The sequence below is a fragment of the Melospiza melodia genome, chromosome 3 (genome assembly GCF_035770615.1).
Source record: "Melospiza melodia melodia isolate bMelMel2 chromosome 3, bMelMel2.pri, whole genome shotgun sequence".
Classification (NCBI taxonomy): domain Eukaryota; kingdom Metazoa; phylum Chordata; class Aves; order Passeriformes; family Passerellidae; genus Melospiza; species Melospiza melodia.
Genome location: NC_086196.1, coordinates 12,132,594 through 12,150,491, shown reverse-complemented (window position 1 = coordinate 12,150,491; position 17,898 = coordinate 12,132,594). Strand labels below are relative to the sequence as shown.

At 39.3% G+C, this 17,898-nt stretch overlaps 1 protein-coding gene across 1 annotated transcript in view; it reads left to right on the top strand.

The window, feature by feature from the left end:
* The window catches only part of MBOAT2 (membrane bound O-acyltransferase domain containing 2), a 92,847-nt gene that overhangs the window by 25,326 nt on the left and 49,623 nt on the right, over positions 1-17,898 (top strand). The window lies entirely within an intron of this gene.

Below are 17,898 nucleotides of genomic sequence, written 5' to 3'. Positions count from 1 at the left end.
AGAAGAGTTCAGTGAAAGCTATGTTCTTCTTCAGCTCCTGGCAAAGACAGCCACTAATAAGAGTTGATTAAAAATTCTGGTTGTATGGCATTGACTGAATGGAGACAGTGGTGTTTGGGATAAAGAGATTATGTGCAAGGGTACCATATATTACAGTACATTTTCTTCTCTAGGAGCATAATTATCTATAGCTTTTTATTCTTTGGTGAAATTTCTTGCATTTGAGACAGATTTCACATGACTAATTACAACAATCTCAGCAAACAATAATTTTCATTTTTCTGAGTAAAACTGGTGGCTGTAAGTTTGGCAAGTCTGTTTGCCTGCAGAACTGCAGGTGATGTTGTATGAAGTGTCTGAGTTGGAGCTAGAAGATCATGACCTTTGATACCAATGCACTGCAAACTGTAAAAATTCTGTTTGTGTGTTTTTTCTCTTCCTATAAAGGAGGGTGGATGTAAATAGAAAGCATTGATATTTAAGAAATACAAACATCTTAATTTTAAAATCCAGTGCCTCAATTAAAGATATTAAGTTTCATATAGCTTTTAAAGCTGATCAGTTTTGCAGATCAAATGTCTTTACTGGAAGTTAAAGATAGGATCACAGAATCATAGAATAGCTGGGGAGGGAAGTGTTTCTGACTCCCACCCTGACTGCTCAAAGCAGGATCAGCTAGAGCAGGTTGCTCTGTGAAATCCAAGTCTTCCTTAGTACTGACATGATCCTGAATAGTTCCAGTTGTCATAAGCATGCTAGCCATTTCCTTTTGGTGTCTTGCTTCAATGTTGATTATAGTTTAAAATTTATTTGAGGTGACTTCATGCAGCTTAGTTTTCCCATCTATTCTGAACTTGCACAAGAACTTTTTATGCTTTAATTTTCCCTCACCCAATAATTGTCCAGATTTGGTATTGTTAACTTAAATTGATCAGGCTCATTTCAACTTAAGGTCAAATAAACCAGCTATACTTGAGACAGTTATTTTATAGGAGGAGACCATATTAGGCAATGAGTAGTAGCATGTCAGTCTATCCTTTTTTGTAAGAGGAAGCATTAATAATAAAAAGAGGGGCGAGGGCAAAACACATGAAACAAAGACTGTGTCAAGAAAAAGTACAGAAGTCTTATGTCTTTAATCAGTAGAAACAGGTGGAAGCTCGGCTGAGTAATGCAGACATGTCAGAGGAGTATTTGACACTGCAAGTTTGTTTTACTTTGAATTAACTTTTCAGTTATGTTCGAAGACAAATGTTCTTCCAGTTTTCAACCAAGAAATCTCTTCTTGACAAAGATGGTGAAGGATCTTGAGGAGAGGCTGAGGTCACTTGGTCTGTTCATCCTGGAGAAGGGGAGACTGAGGGGGAACCTCACTGCAGTTACAATTTTCTTTTGAGAGGAGGAGATACCAATCTCTACTCTGTGGTGATCAGAATTTTTTGTATTGGAAAAGCAGCTCATCTGGCATCTGTGGAGGTACTGGACCAGTGATAGGAGCCGAGAGAATCACCTGAAATTGTGTCAGGGAGGTTTAGGTTGGATATTATGAAAAGGTTCTTCACCCAGAGGGTGGTTGGGCACTGGAACAGCTCCCCAGGCAAGTGGTCACAGCACCAGCCTGACAGAGCTGAAGAAGCACTTGGACAACGCTCCTGGGCACAGGGTGTGACTCTTGGAGATGGTGCTGTGCAGGGCTGGGAGTGAGACTCTGTGATCCTTGTAGATCCCTTTCAACTCACCATATTCTGTGGTGCTAGGAGAAGATATGCAGTTGATTTACTTGTACATCATTATGGACAAATTGGATTTCTTGCACATAGCCCTCCTGAAAGCAATTTTCTTATGTATTGGTTGGCATAATTTTTAATTGAGAAGCTTAGTGTTTTAGAACAGTAAATTTTAAACTTTCTATTTAAAAGTTACATGGAATTATGTCGGAAGAGAAATGGGTAAATAAAAGATAGAAATCACAGTACAGTTTAAATTTACTGTAGAATTTACAATACCTATCTTAAATTTGAACTTTTGATGTTCTGTTTCATGGGAAATTTTAGGTATGTGATACTTTAAAGGTTTGTTGTGTGTTTACATCTGGCAAGAAGTTGCAAGTATCTTAGACAATGTAGCATGGAGTTTATCTTCAAAACTGAATAATACTGAAATAAAAAATACTTAGAATAGCTAAGTGCTAAGCTGTTCTTGCAGTTATTACTCATCACAGGCACAACAGGAACTGTGAAGTCAGTAGGCTTGCAAAAGGAAGCTCTGGGTAATTTGCTGTATGATTACTTAAAGAGTGAATAATCTGTTTTATTAATAGATCATACCACATGGAAATGCACAATGCATACAAGTAATGCACCATTTTAAACAAGAGTCGCCTGAGTAACTTTCTTTTTCTTGGTACACTGCTCTCTCTAGAAGTGTCTGTTTAAAGTCCTATATCCTGGAAGCTCTTTAAGTGTAAGTGTTTTCAGGTCATTGAGGTTTCCTCTGTTGCTGCCCTTCACTGTAGTGTCCACTTGTGATGCCACCTTAAATATTTGCTGTGTCATCATCTGTGTGCCTAATCACTGTGTTCTGGCTTTGATACTGAGTGCTGGTTTTAGTGATAGGTGTTACTGTTTCTGTAAAAAGCTTTTTGTCTTCAAATAATACTAATCTCTTGAATACTTTAAGGATATCTTGAGGTGTAAATGAGATGGTATGCATGCAGTGGGATTATATAGTAAGGTTTTACCACTTCGCTACATAAGGTGTACAGGTGTCAGCTAAAATTTGATAAATGTGTTACAACAAAATAAAAAACCTATAGAGTCATCCTTTTTTTCCTACAAGATGAAAGGAGGTCTCATTGAACAATAATATCCACTTGTCTTCAGTTGTTATGAAACAAGTCTGGGCTTCTCTGGATCTCTTTATCTGCATGACCATGGTGCTCTGAAAAGCTGACTGGTACATGCTGTGGCTACATTCTTCTGCAGAGAGAGAACATTCATACAAACCTATAGTCTTGGTGGTGTTTGTTTTCAGTTGTCCTGACTGCATTAGATTTGCTTCAGAAATCTGTGTAAGCAGTGTGATTGTGATTACTTTAGAGTTGTCCCCACAGTAAGTTCTTACCATTTTTTGTGATAACAAAATTAAAATTTTGCCTATGTGACCATGATGTGGTATATTCTATTACTGTACCTGAGGTACCTTTCCAGAATGGAGTTGAGGGCCTTACCAAGCTTCTGTCAGAGCTGCAGTCAGAAGCCCATGGCTTCATCAGTCCTAGCTGCTGGAGAGCAGAATTTATATAAAACACAGATTTTGCTGTGTTTTATGTCAATATCTGAAGTGTCAACATCCATGTCCAGATAGGATATCTTCACACTGAAAAAGCTGGAGCTTTTGGATGTGAGACCAAAACTTGATTCATGGGTAGCTTCTGAAAAGTGTTATAATAAAGCTTTATTCTGATGTTGGTTTGATGTAAAGTATGTGGCTTTGGGGGCTGGTTAGTTTCTCTGGTGTTTTTTCCATACTGTTTGAGCAATTAGTATATGTGACACAATCTGTATAAATAGAAGAAGGGGCTAAATAAAGGAGCCTAAAACATCTAGAAGCAGAATGTTTGGTTTCTTGTGCCAGCTATGTTTTGCTACTCATATAACTACTCAGTGCATTTTTCAAAGATCCTGAAAAAGTATTCCCTTTGCAGTGCAGAAGTGCAGTTAACTCAGGAATATTAAATGATTTCTGCTCTTATACATCATCCTCTTACACATGAGAGTTGAAATGAAAGCTACAACATAAACTCAAACACACAAAGATCAGATGCAGTCCTTGTCCAGTTCTTATGGTAGAATTCTTTTGCTGGAAGTAGAAAATCCCATGTATTGTAGCAGTTAATAATAATGAAATCAGGTAAGTGACGCTTTCCTAAATTGGTAAAATGAGCAATGGTAGAAGCAATAACGGCGTTTGCTAATACATAAGTTCCTTACAAGCATCACCGTTTCATGTTTATGAGCAGAATCAATGAAGAAATAAAATAATTCTTAATCTTTTAAATCTTCTGCTGTAGGTGTCAACTGATGTAAGAACATAGTTTACATGAATTATATTGAACAATCATACTCTTCAGGTCAGCACTGAGAGGCATTTGTTTAAAGTGTATTATCAGGATGGTAATGACCTGCTGTGTGCTTGTGTTCATTGTGAAATGAAGCCATTATTTGTCCATAGTGTATTTCCTCCAGAGTTTCATAATCACATATTGAATTTTCTTTCCTTAGTCTCTCATACTCAGAGTGAAAATATCTGATCAATCCGATAATAGCTTCTGTTTCTTTATTGTGCTTTCTCTCTATCTTCTGCAAACACATAGGAGCACTGTGACACTGTCCAGTTTGTTCTGGGTGCACTGCCTCAGTTTTCATGCCACAGGGCATGAACAGTGATAACATATGTTTAAAATGGCATTTGGTCAAGTCACCAAGCAGATGTCTGAGCAACCTGTTTTAGGTCACTTTCCTTTCCTCTCCTTGGCTGTGAAAATTCTTGCTCTTTTCCTGTTTGCCTCTGTGTGTCAAGAACTGTATCAGGTTGTGATTAACAGGTAACTCATGCAAACTGTGGTTCATTATGTAGTTGAGAAAAGATGAAGTGGTGAAGAGGAGACCAAACAACCCAAACAGAATAACTGAATGACAGACTTTGTGGTACCTGAATGACAGACTTTGTGGATTTATGGTTGTCCTGACCTGTTCTTGTACTTGAGTAATCAGACATTGTCATGGGGTAACTTCAGCAGACAGTCCTTGAACTATCAGTGTGCTCAGTTAAGGATTCTCTGTTAAAGGGAATCTTCTGTAAATGGAAATATCGATTCCTTTTGCCAGAGAAGTTCACAATACCCTATCTCTGAGGGCCTGAGGGATTCCAGAATGGGATTCCTGCCAGATGGATACTGGTTGGTGGATCCTTTAAATTCCAGGAGATCTCAGGAGGTAGAGGGAGAAAATGGATGGTAGCCTCAGTTCAGCCAGACAGTTCTTGTTAAAGGCTCAGCAGTGAGCCTTCCCCTGCAGCAATTGGTTGCTTAGTCTGATCTGTCAGCATCTTATTTTCTAATGCCGAAGTTCTGAGCTTGGGTTTCTGGGATTGACTCACATGGGAGCAAGTCCTGGTTTTCTGATGTGTATTTTCTGAGGTAATCTCTTGTATTAATTGTAATAGCCTAAAAAGTCCTTGTGGAATTTGAGATCCGTAGAAATTGGAAGGAACCTCCCAGAGATCACCTTCCTGTTGAAACAGGGCAACTTAGACCCAGTTGTCCAAAAGTATGTCCAAGTAGCTTTTGAGTATCTCTAAGGAGGGAGAGTTCTCAATGCCCTGAGGAACTTCTGCCAGTGTTTCCTGCTGTTCAGAGAGCACCTTCTGTGTTTGAGTCTGTGCATACTGCCTCTGGGCACCATGGACAAGAGCCTGGCTCCATCCTCCATGTAGCCTCCCTGCAGGTATTTACACACATTGGTGAGACCTCCTTGAGCCTTCTCCAGACTGAACTCTCCCAGCTCTCTCAGCCTTTCTGTGTAAGAAGAATGCTTCAGTCCCTTGTCTTAGAGGCCCTTTTTGGATTCTCTCTGGTATGTCCATGCCTCCCTTGTATTGGAAAACACAGCACTGGACCCAGCATTCCTTGTGACCTCACCCAGTGCCTGATAGAGAAGATGGGTTACCACCCTTGACCTGCTGGCAATGCTTTGCCTAATGCAGCCTGGAATGCCGCTAGTCTTTGTGCTAAGAGCATGCAGCTGGCTGCTGTATGAAACAGGCTGCTTTCTAAATACAAGGAACATTTCTTCTGTTATGAGGGAGTTTTTTTTTAAGAAAAGTTATTTCACTACTTAAGTCTACCAGCTTCAAAATATCTGAACTTGCTTTTGTAAAAGTGTTTCTAGACATGTTATTTATTTGCCTGATTTCTGTATCTGAAGCTATAATGACTTATTTTGGTTTGTTTGATTTTGCTTTTCTCTTTTTAATTATAAAGCAATACCTGAAGACATTTGCAGATTTCCAAAGATGACATCTCTGTTTTAGTATTAATGGGGTTAAAGAAGTGTAGTCAGTGACTCAATGTTCTAGTGGAAACCTGTGATGGGTGGTGTCCCTCAGAGGTCTGCACTGGGATCAGTGCTAAAGGATTGAGTGCACTCTCAGCAAACTGTGCCGTGGCCAACACCACTGCTGGGAAGGGGTGCCATCCAGAGGGACCTGGGCAGGCTTGAGAGGTGTGCAGACCTCATGAGGTTCAGCAAGGATAAATGCAAGGGGACAATGCACCTGGGTTGGGGCAAGTACAGACAAGTACAGGCTGGGTAGAGAGCAGATTGAGAGTAGCCTTGAGGAGGACTCAGGTGCTGTGTGCCGAGATGCTCAGCGTGTGCTGGCGATGTGCACTTTCAGCCCAGAAAGCCAATTGTACCCTGGGCTGCATCACAGGGAGCGTGGCCAGCAGGTCAAGGAGCCAGTTCTGCTCCTGTGGGACCCTACCTGGAGGGCTGTGTTCAGATCTGGGATCCCCAACATAAGGACATCAGACTGTTGGAGGTAGTCTGGAGGATGACCATGAAGATGTTCAGAAGGCTGGAGGACTTCTCCTGTGAAGACAGACTGAGAGAGATGAAGCTGTTCAGCCTGGAGAAGGGAAGGCTTTGGAGAAACCTCAGAGCACCTTCCAGTACCTAAAGGTGGCCAGCAGAAGAGCAGGAGAGGAACTGTTCAGAAGGGCACGTAATGGTAGGGCAAGAGGGAATGGCTTTAAACTGAAAGAGCAGAGGTTTAGATATAAGAAAGAAATACTTCCTTGTAAGGGTGATGAGGTTCTGGAGCCAGAGCAGTTGCCCAGAGAAGTTGTGGATGCCTCATCCCAAAAACTGTTCAAGCCCAGGCTGGATGGAGCCCTCAGCAGCTTGGTCTAGTGAAAAGTGCCCTTGGGCAGGAGGGTTGGAACTGGATAATCCTTATGGTCCCTCCTGATCCAAGCCATTCTGTGATCCTATGAATTGTTCTTCCACAGTTCAGTCCCTTTCTGGTTCCTTTTTGTTGGGGAGGATGAAATAAGAAAGCTTTATAAATATGACCCTCCCTGCTGCTCCTACACTTTTGATTCCTAAAAATGGAAGGTCATGATGGGCTGTATGGGGTTGGTTTAATCTTACTTTTTTCAATCTCTTAATGAATAGAAGCTAATGCTGTACTTGTGCATTTGAAATTGGCTGACTGGTTCAATCAGCTTGAGCATAAATTTGACTTTTATAAAGATAGTTTTCTTTGCATGCCATGAAAATTGGAAGCTGAGTGAAGAGAGTACTGTCATTCTACATCTGTGATGTTTTCAAAGCTTTTGCCCATCTCTTGTGGACCGGATGTATCCTGCAGACCAAACTTTGCCATTCTTTTGTACACTCAGGATTCCCTTTTGGTAGCTGGAGACATTGTATTTCCATTCTGAGTACCTGCTAATGGTTGCATTCTTGTGAACTGGTGCAACTCCTTGCTGTTTTTCTTCTGCCTGCCTCTCTTGCCTCTGTGGAGAAACTGTGTGGTGCCACGACCTTTGTGTGTGAACTGCCATACCTTTCTGTGCTTTGCAGTTTGGAGGGTGTGCTTTTTTTTTTTAATTTCAACTGATGATATTTATCTGGCTGTTTTGTACCGCATGCTCTTGTGTTTGTCTGTATCCGCTCAAGTCTGGGCAGAGGACGGGCTTTTCAGCTTCAGATAGAAAGAATTTTCTGTCTGTTTCTTCCAGGACTTTGTGTTGGATTATATTAATTAGAGAGCCTGCGACTTCCAAATTATTTTAATGCTCCTGTTCTTTTCCAAGGGATTAACTACTCTCTCAAATACAGAATGCTGTCATAGCATCTATCAGAATCTCATTTCCTTTAGGGATCTTTTAAAAGATCATTTTGAGATAATCTTTTTTGCTAGAGTATCTTGATTTGTGAAAAACATAGACAAACTAACAAATAACCAAAAGCAAATGAAAACCAGAAAACCCCCACCAAAAAGCCTCACCCTAGAACTAAGCCTCAAACCTCCCCAAACAAACAATGACAACATGCAAATCCTGAGCATTTATTGTTGTTTTATAATCTGACATAGTTCAGTATTCCAAATTCTAAGAAGAGAGAAGGACTGCAAACAAAATGAAAAACCAAGTTGGGAACAGTTCCTCTGACAATTAGTGTACATAGGGACTTTGGTAGGTGTTACTATTTTCTACTAATATAGTTGTGACGGCTTTGGGTTTTTTTTTTAAATCTTTGCGTCATGCTTTCTGACTAAATCTTGGGGGAAGGGATGATTTAATTTCTCAGAGGGAACTAGTAGTTTTACCCTTCAAACATCATAGGCTGTTTTAGAGATTTTTTGGCTGCAGTAATGAAAGATGCTGTATTATTCATGAAATGTCAATCTTCTTGCTGTTTCAACTTGATAAATACAATGAAATATGATTTCCAGAGATTGCATAAATAGAGCTCCAATTCCATAGGAAGCATTTCTAGATAGCAAGAGAGCATTTCTGTTGCACTGGAACACAAAGCTGTCCAAAATACAGGGTGCAGAAAGTCTACTGACCAACTACTAATGCAAAAGTCACCATTTAAATGAAACAAGTATGCACCTTCCTTTTAGACAAGCTTAGACTTTTAGAAAGAGAGAGATTGATTCTTCAGGATCTGTTGGTATGAAAATGTTAATTGAAAATTGAAGGCTTTTTTTCTGAACTGGAGACTATCAAAAGTGTTTTCAAGTTAATATGAGGGGGTTTGCATTTTTGTTTTGTTTATTCTCCTTAAAAGCAAAGAAAGTTTCTGTATTTGTGGTTTACTATGATTTTGTTTTTTATACCCTTTGGTAGACCAGGTAGACTATGAAGAAACCAGCAGAAATAAAGTAGATTAGAAACAGTATTCCACTTCTTTCTACACTGTCTTCTCTGAGTTGCTGAAAAGGAGAAAACAATAAGACTTTTGTCAACAGATCAACACTTCTGGAAGTGCCTTTCTGAAGGGAGAAGTCTTCATCTATTTTCATGCTTGCCAGTCTTCCTGTTTCTTACTTGTTCTCATCAGGGCATGCCTTGTGAGAATCACTGTGTGGGTGCAGTTCTGCTGCAGAGTCCAAGATCTCTGCCTGAGGAGGAGGGACAAAGCTTCTTATGGAATGTAACTCAGGTTCTTAATCCACAACTTCTCTACACCTGTGCCTGAGGTATATATGTGCAATTGGGTTTTTTTAATGAAAGTTTTAGAAATAGCTTGTCTTACAGTAGATTGCTGTCTATGTAGCTTTTGGCCATGAGCTTTGTACCCCCATTTGGGATGGTGCTAAATCAAATTAGAGTTCTGTTACTAGGTTTGCTTCTTGCTCATTTTTCCCCTTTTATGGAAGTTAAGAAATCCATTATTCTAAGCATAGCCTTTGGATTTCTGCATTTCTTCAGAGGTTCTGTCTGCTTTCTTGCAGTCCCTGCTTTCCCAAAGGAATTAATAAGAAATGTTACATCTGGCTTTTCAAGGCGACAGGCATGTAGAGCAAAGGCAGTAGATATAGAAGGGAAAAAGTGTGGGTGAGAACTTCAGCTCAGTTCAATTTTTTACACCGGTTGATTTTTTTTTTTTTGCATCAATGATGTGTTCTGTGGCTGATTGTAAACAAGTTTAACACACAAAATATTTGAACAATCTGTGAATTAAAAGATAGATGTTGTAGGTTACCTCTCTCTCAGCAAGGAAAGGTTTCTGAACTTACTGGTGCTAAAGGCTTATCCTCACTTAAATATTTGTTTGCGTTGATCAGGAGATAAGGGAGGTGCAGACTGCCCGCCCTCACAGCATAGCTGAACTCCTAATCAAAGTTTAACATATGGAATGTATTCAAAACCAAGTACATGACTATAATGTGAAATCTTTTCAGCAAGTGTAGCCTTGGTTTGACAAGATTGGAAGCATTTAAAAGAAATTTGAGTAGTACTAGAATGGTATGACACAAAACCAGCTCCTGTGGGTGTGTCTTGTTCCTGTACTTGAGTTTGTCTTGCCAGATCATCAGTATCTTGACTGGCTCCCACAGCTGTTTTTCCTGCCTATTGCATCTGATCTCTTAGCAGACTTTAAACTATAAATATTTTAAATATAGATGTCTCTTCATCTATGTACTGGAAATTTTTTTAGGCAGATTCCTTTTGTCTCATTTTGAAAAATATTTCTTTGGTAAACAAAATTCAATATAGAATTCTGGAAATGGAGGCTGAAAGGGATTTGAGAGTTTATCTGGACCTCTGATCAAAGTCAGTTTGAAAGCTTTAAAAATAACTTTAAAATTCTACTAAGATTTTGGTCTTGTTTGGCAATCTGTATAGGTGCTTGACTATGCTTGCAGTTAGGTTGCCCTAGAAATTAGCCCAAGTTTAGCCTAAATAATCTGTGGTTTGAGCCCCTTTCATCTGTGTAGGGAAGTGTATTTCCCTTGTGTTTGCAGGGATCTTCTATTTATATTGTCTTCTTTCATCCAGTAAAGCCTGAAAAAGTCTCTTTAAATCTCTACTTAGGTTGGTTGTGTTTTCAAGGCCTCTTTCCTTTCTTTGTGTAGCTGCTTTTGGAATTCTTCCAGTTGTTCTTTGTCATTTGGAGATGTGCTTCTCAAAACAGGTTGAGGTATTTGTAATGCTAAGCAGAGTAAAAGGCTTATTCTGTCTGTTTAGCAATGCTGTTACTTTGCATGGATCCTTTCCTGCTCTAATGCTGCCTAATAGTTGGTTTCCATTACAGACTTTTATGGTTGATTATTTACCAAGCAAAACTGTGCTTTGCGTGTAACTTAATTGAGCTCCATTAGAAGCTTTTAAACCTTTTTTAGTTTTTCCTTTTTTTTCCCCAAGATTTTCTGATCAACTAGGTGTTTGCAATTTTTATAATGTAATGTCTACCTGAAGATTTAATTAGTGTACTTACTGTTACCAAACTATTTAAATGTTTCCTGTTGTTTTTGTAGGTTTGATTAGTGGAGTGATAGCTGATAGAGCCTTATGATTTGATCATATTTCATCAACTTTTTTTGTACAGTTTGGATTTGGGTTGGTATTCTCCAGCAGCCCAAATGTTAGAATTAAGACAGACTGACTGGCTGTAGGCACAACTTGAACTATAGCCAGCGACTAAGTACCATGCAGTAATAAACTAATAAAAAGGGAGACAAAGAAATAAAAGTGCAGAGAAAGAAGTGATGCATGGTGAAACTGCACATCATACCACTGACTGATGCCCAGCCTGTCCCTTAGCAGTGACTGGTCCCTGGAGCCTGTTCCCCCCAGTTTCCTGAGCACGATGCCCAATGGTGTGGAATATCCCTTTGACTGGTTTGTCACCTGCCCATGTTCTCTCCCAGCCTCTTGTGTCCCTCCCTGCTGGCAGAGCATGTGCACTGCCAGGTCCTGGACTCGGAGTAAGCACTGCTCGGCAACAACTAAAACTTCAGTGTGTTATCAATGTTACTAGGAAGCAAATCAACTTTGTCCCAGCTGTTCCTCATCCTGGCTGTGCTAAGGATAGCATTGATCATGTATGGTTGGCATGCTTATGTGGCAGACCACATCTGTTAGTTGCACTCATATAATCAAGTTGTGCTTGTTCTGGACAAGCTTTTGATTTAGTTGTGTTGCACTGTTTACCTTCTAGGTGTTTATAAATATGTACTGTGTAAAAAGCCAACAAAACTTTTATAGTATTTCATTTCCAGTTCAAGGGTCTATGGTTTTTTGAATTGCCTTTCTACTTTTAAAGACAATGTTCTAAAGAAGTGTAGCCCTTTTTTTTCCAGTTTCAAGGAAATCTTACCCATGCAAATTTTTTCTCGGTGGATAATTATTGAATATGACTAAGCATCATTTAGCTTAATATCTTAGGGATTTTACTTGTATTTTGTTTTGTCAGCTCCTACTTCTCCAGATTGTTTCTGAACCTTATCTTCCATTTGCTCTCTGAAATTGTCCATGCCTTTATGATTTACAGGCTGTTTGATTTGTGCTTTTGAATGCATTGTGACTGTTAAAGAGAAAGATGTCTCAAAAGCAGCTTTTTGTGAATTGCACTTAAGATTTAAGCATTTGTTAGAGAGAAGGGGCTGCTGTCAGTTGTCACCTTCTGTTAGGAAGCTAGTAGAAATAAGGTGTATCTGGGTGAAAGTGCAGTAACCACACAACTCAACACACAACACTGAAAAATCCAACAGTACGTACTTGAGTGGAGGCTGTTCAATTGTGCATGCGACATGGTGGCTTGAATTTAGGAGTGGGATATATATGTCATGGACAATCTCCAAGAGAAGCTTCGTAAAGCAAACTGTGTGAAGTGGAGAATAACAGAGGACATAGTGTTGTTAATGGATGGGGGATGTGGTGTAATTGTGAGCCCAGTGTCAGGGACTTTTTCACGTCGAGTACTGCACATTATTGTGGATTTGGAGAAGATAAATTAACAAAAGAACAACAGGTGTGGAAAATTCAGATGGGGATTGTGGATGTCTGAGTTGGCTATCTTGAAGAAGAAATTAATTAGAAGAGATAGAATCTGCCCAAAGCTGTTTGTCTGCACAGGAGACACTGCATTTCTCTTGTACCACAGTGGGGAGGAGGCTGGGGAGGGATCTGGGATGGAAACCTGGATTTCATCTTTCTGTTGCTGAGAAAAGCAGGAGTTATGATTGTCCTGTTCAACAAGACTACTCATTTCTAAAAATAATTATTTTTGTTCATGGTAGTCTCTTGCCCTAAGCATGTACCTACTTTTAACAATATACCCAGTTCTAGCTATGAATGGAGATGCATATGAGCATCATAGAAAAGTCAGCTTATTAATTTTTCCCTCAGGAAGAATGTAAATCCAAATTGCTTTTAAAATTCCCCCTTTCAAAAGGGGCGGGCATTTGCTTCTATCTCAGTCCATAGTGGAAATACAGGTTTTAATTTTCTTAGAAGTTGCTGGGGCTAAGACTAGAAAAATGCCAAGAAGAGCCCCAGTATCCTTACTGAACAGAAAGTATTTTGGAAGGTTTGTAAATGCCAAGTGTCAGTATCTAAAATGGTTTCCTACTGTAAAGAGCAATGATAAATAAATTCTTCTGGAGACAGACTTTTAAGGGAAGATTTTTTGTTCACCTTGGCTTCTGATGTAGCACAGACGTAATATTTCCATGGCCAAACCAGTAAGTTGTTTAATTAAATGTATTTCAAAATCAAGATTGGATGCTTTTGTGTAAGATTCTAAGAGTCAGAAAATGTTTTCCATTAAACTGGATTCTGGTAATCACTTCTATTGATTCTAATCTGAGTGTCTTGAGCTGTATTCCTGGCATTATTTCTTGTTATGCCTGCCTGGTTTTTGCCTTTTTACTGAGTGTCCTGGTGGAGCTCTCATTCTTTCATTATGAAGGTAACATTTGTCTTCTAACCAGGTGTTTTCTAGTCTGAGCTACTGTACCATGTGGTTCTCACAACTGCTTCTGATATATCTATTTTGACAAGGGGAGTGTGCTAAGCAAGCCATGGGTTTGATCCTGTGTGTAAAACCTAAAAATTGCCTAAGAAGTATCAAAATCAATAGCAGTGACCAGAAGGCATCATGCCTACTTTCTCCTTTTGAAGGATAGGTGGAGGTAGAAACTGTTTCTTCCTATGAGAGTTTGCTTAGGGGTTAATGGACTGAGAAGTGTGGCAAAAGGAGAGCTGCAGATGCCCAGGGCTCCTCGAGGGGCTGCAGGGCTGTGGTGAGGAGCTGGGAACAGGCAGCCAGTTCTCAGAGGGGACAAGGAAAGCTTCTGAGGGACTGGGGTAGTTGAGCAGAGTCTGCCACTGTCCAGAAAATACTAGACTTGGCTGGAAGTATGGGTCTGTCTGCCAAGGACACAATGAACAAAGGGAGGGATGTGCTTTGTGTTCTGCCTGCCCTACTTGCTCTCAGATTTTTCTGTTAGGAATTTAAGCTTCTAGTTCTTGTTCTAGTAAAGTGTATGTTGTTTTGTTTTGTTGTGTATCATGTTTCCCCTTTTTGTGTCTGCTCTCCTCCCAACCCCCAAAAAGAAAATTTAAAAGCCTTTAAAGCAATCCTCAAAAACTGCATAAAGAGGAAGTGGTGTGAGAATCCAGACACGTAATTATAAGACTCTGGCTAACTCCAGTGCTTTGCATAAATCCTGTCCTTTGACTAAGCAGTTTGGGTCATTCACATGTGGAGGTTTTCTTACTGAAATTTTCTCACAGCGAATTGTAGTGACTGATGGAGCTTATGGTTATTAAAGTAAATTTTTCTTTTTATACCTTTCTTCTCAGATGCTCCCCTGTCATTTTCCAGTTATTTGTTTCAAATTATCTTTAGAAATATTTGGTGTCTTTGATAAAAATGGTCATTTTTTTTTACAAACTCTGCCAGCTGTACTAAAAGTTGAGATGACACATTTGCTCTTATAGTTATGGGCCTCTGCAACTTGAAAATATGTACTTGGGAGTAAATAGTTTCGTAGCTGGAGTGGTAAGAGAAATCTGACTTAACTGTGATGCTTACAGTGCAACAGAATCTGCTATTTAAATTAACATTTTAGGAAGTTTGTGTAGGAGGTACATGTTCCCACTATTAAGTTAAAATATTGGGATTTTAGAATAAGAGGCTTTTAGTACAATTCCATAAATGCAGCAATAGTTTATAACTTGCTGTATGGAGATATATGGGTACTGTACAGATGAAACTGTGCAAAAGTAGAATAATTACATTTATCCCATGTGGCCCCATCTCAGTTGTGCTCCAGTATTCTTTGCTGCAATGTAGTTTCTTTCAGTAGGGTTTGCTTCACCCTGCATCTGTGGTATTCTTCTGTGCAGCTCTCCCCTAGTGCAAGTCCTAGGAAGGATTAGGATTGTTTGAGGAAAATTTACTTGTTTTGGGACCAAGAGCTGTAAAACAGTATTGGTTTATATTTGGAATGCACATATGATGTGATAGCAAGCTTTAATAAAAGAAATTGCTTATTTTCTTTCTCATTTTATCTTAAAAATTAACAATAAACTCTTAACAGTTAAATAGACTGAGTAAGTTCATAAAATGAGGGACATCAAGGTCTGTGACTCAGCCTCCTGCTCAAAGCAGGGTCATTGCTGGGAACAGATGAAGTTAGTCCAGACTTTGTCCTGTTGGGTCTGGATTGCCATCCTATGCTTTCTCCTTCAAGCTGATCATCAGCTAGGAGTAGATCTGTATAAGGTTGAGGTGGCCCTTTACAACAAAAACTTACCCAATGCCTCATCATTCACATTGAATTAAAATTACCTGAATTACCACTTCATAAAATATCTCTGAGGCCAAACAAGACAAAGCTGTGGGCTGCTTAACAGCAGTTCTGATTGTCTGAGGTTTCCTTCTCTACCTTGCAAACCCAGTCTCATGGTTTTGCAGTGATCCTGTGTGATTGGGCCATGATAAATAATTATGATTAAAATCTTTGTCCCTTTATTTTTGCAGTTGTAGATTTTATAGGAGACATGTGTTTTCACTTTTTTATGTATCATTGCATTAACAAGCTTTATTGGTTCACTGTTGAAATAATTTGAGAAACGAACTCAGTCATTGCAGAAGTGCAACATGTCTGTGTCTTGTTAAAATAATCACTTTAGGCTAGAGGTGTGCTAATATGTTTGTAGTCTCCTAAAATACCTTCTCTGGCTAAGGCACAAATAACTTAGGGGTGCACTGCTAATTTTTTGGCTGTGTCACTGATCTTAATTTACTAACAGCTAAAGGCTAACCTATGTACTGCTTTCAACTATAATTGAAATATCTGACCTGCACAGTAGAACTTCATAAAGACTGAAAATACTTCAATAAACCATCAACTGAAAGGTTTAAGACTACTGTGGTTAGTTATTAAATATATAATTCTCTATGAATTGTGACAGGACTGCATCTCCCTTTTGTAGGTGTCCTTTATACTCGATGCTGCTTCAAGTAGAATGTTTTCTCTCATGATGGCTTCTGTTGTTTCTTTTTTCCCCATCCTTTCTCAGTCAACACTTGTTATCTTTGCATCTCCAGAGATGAAGTATGACACGGTTCTGGCATTCAGCTGAAATCACTAAAACAAGATATGAGTCTTACAGTCTGTTTTCCTGTTTTTAGTTCTGTTGTCTTCTCACAAGACTGCCACCAACCTTTTCCTTCCTGTTGCCTCTTTGTAATTTGAATGTGTGTGCTGGCATAAGACTGTATATTAAGTGGTGTTACAGCAAGCACTACTTGTCCCTAGAAGAAGACCCAGCTGAAGTTTGAAAAGCATTCCATCATTAAATTTTTTCCCAACTTATGCCTTTATCCAGCAGAGAGCTACTAAATTGGTCTGGAGAATCTCTCTTATGAGGAAAGCCTGAGGGAGCTGGGCCTGTTCAGCCTCAAGAAGAGGCAATTGAGAAGGGACCTCATCAGTGTGTATAAATATCTACAGGGTGGTTGTGGAGAGGATGGAGCCAGGCTCTTGGTGGTGCTAACTAATAGAACAAGAGGCAATGCACAGAAACTGATGCTCAGGAAGTTCCACCTGAACATGAGGAAAACCTTCTTCACTGTGTGAGTGGCCATGCACAGAAACAGGTTTCCCAGAGAGGCTATTGAGTCTCCCTCACTGGAGATACTTAGGAGCCATCTGGACGCAATCCTGTGCCATGTGTTCTAGGATGACTCTGCCTTGGCAGGGAGATTTGACCAAATGACCCACTAGAGTCTCTTCCAACCTGACCCATTCTGTGATTGAAATTTTCCAAGTAACAGGCCTAAGTAGAATGTGCTTTCAGACTACTAATGTCTTTACAGAATCTTTTCTCAGCCCTTCCAACAGCTACAAGTGGGAGGAGTGATTACTGGTAGCACCAGAGCATTGTAAGTTATTTAAGAGCTAGCACTCCAAGTATTCAATATCAATTAAAATTTAGCCCTGGCTGGATGGATATCTGGTGGTCTAAAGATCACCTGATGAGATTTATTCACATTGTGAAAACATATTTAATTAAATAGCTAGTGACAAAACATAGGTGTATAAACTCACCATGTTTTGTTTGACAAATAGCATACAGCTGGTCCAAACCCCTCATGAAGGAGTTCTTATTTTTTTGGTCTGAGACTTCATGGGTGCCTCTAGATTTCAGTCACCAAAACAGTATGAAAGTGTTTACTTAAAAGATACTGTCAATTTCCTTTCATATTCTCAAGTCACTACTAAGTGTCATAATCCCCAGACATGTTAAACTGTGTTTTTTTAAGGCATGTAGACCAGGACATGCACATTTAGCTGAAACATTTCTTTATATTTGGTTTGTAATGAAAATACAGAAGGAAGCTGAACTGCAGTGATACTGCCAGGCTTCACAATAATGAAAAATCACTGTGTTCTGTGTGCTTGTATTACAGATTAGTCTGTCTTGACTGTTATAATGTATGTGATTTTTCAAAGTCTTGACATTCCTGGCAAGTGCAGCGTAGGAGCTTCTGGATGCATTCTAAATTTCTGGCTGACTGGCAATCACACTATTTTTAGACTTGAAGGCTTACAGTGTAGAGTTTCACATGCTTTGAATAAAATTAAAAATTCTATCTGAAAATTAGTGATTTTGATTAACTTGAACATCGTTTATGTTACACCCTTCTTATTAAAAACTTGTTTTGGAGAGTAGACAAGTTTAGTGTTTAGGTGTTCTTATTATAGTGAAATAGAGCAGTTCAGCATAAATTAAAATCAGGGAAATCAGGGAAAGCTACAGAGTCCTGGGAGTCCAAATGAAAAGTATCAGTATCCTTCTAT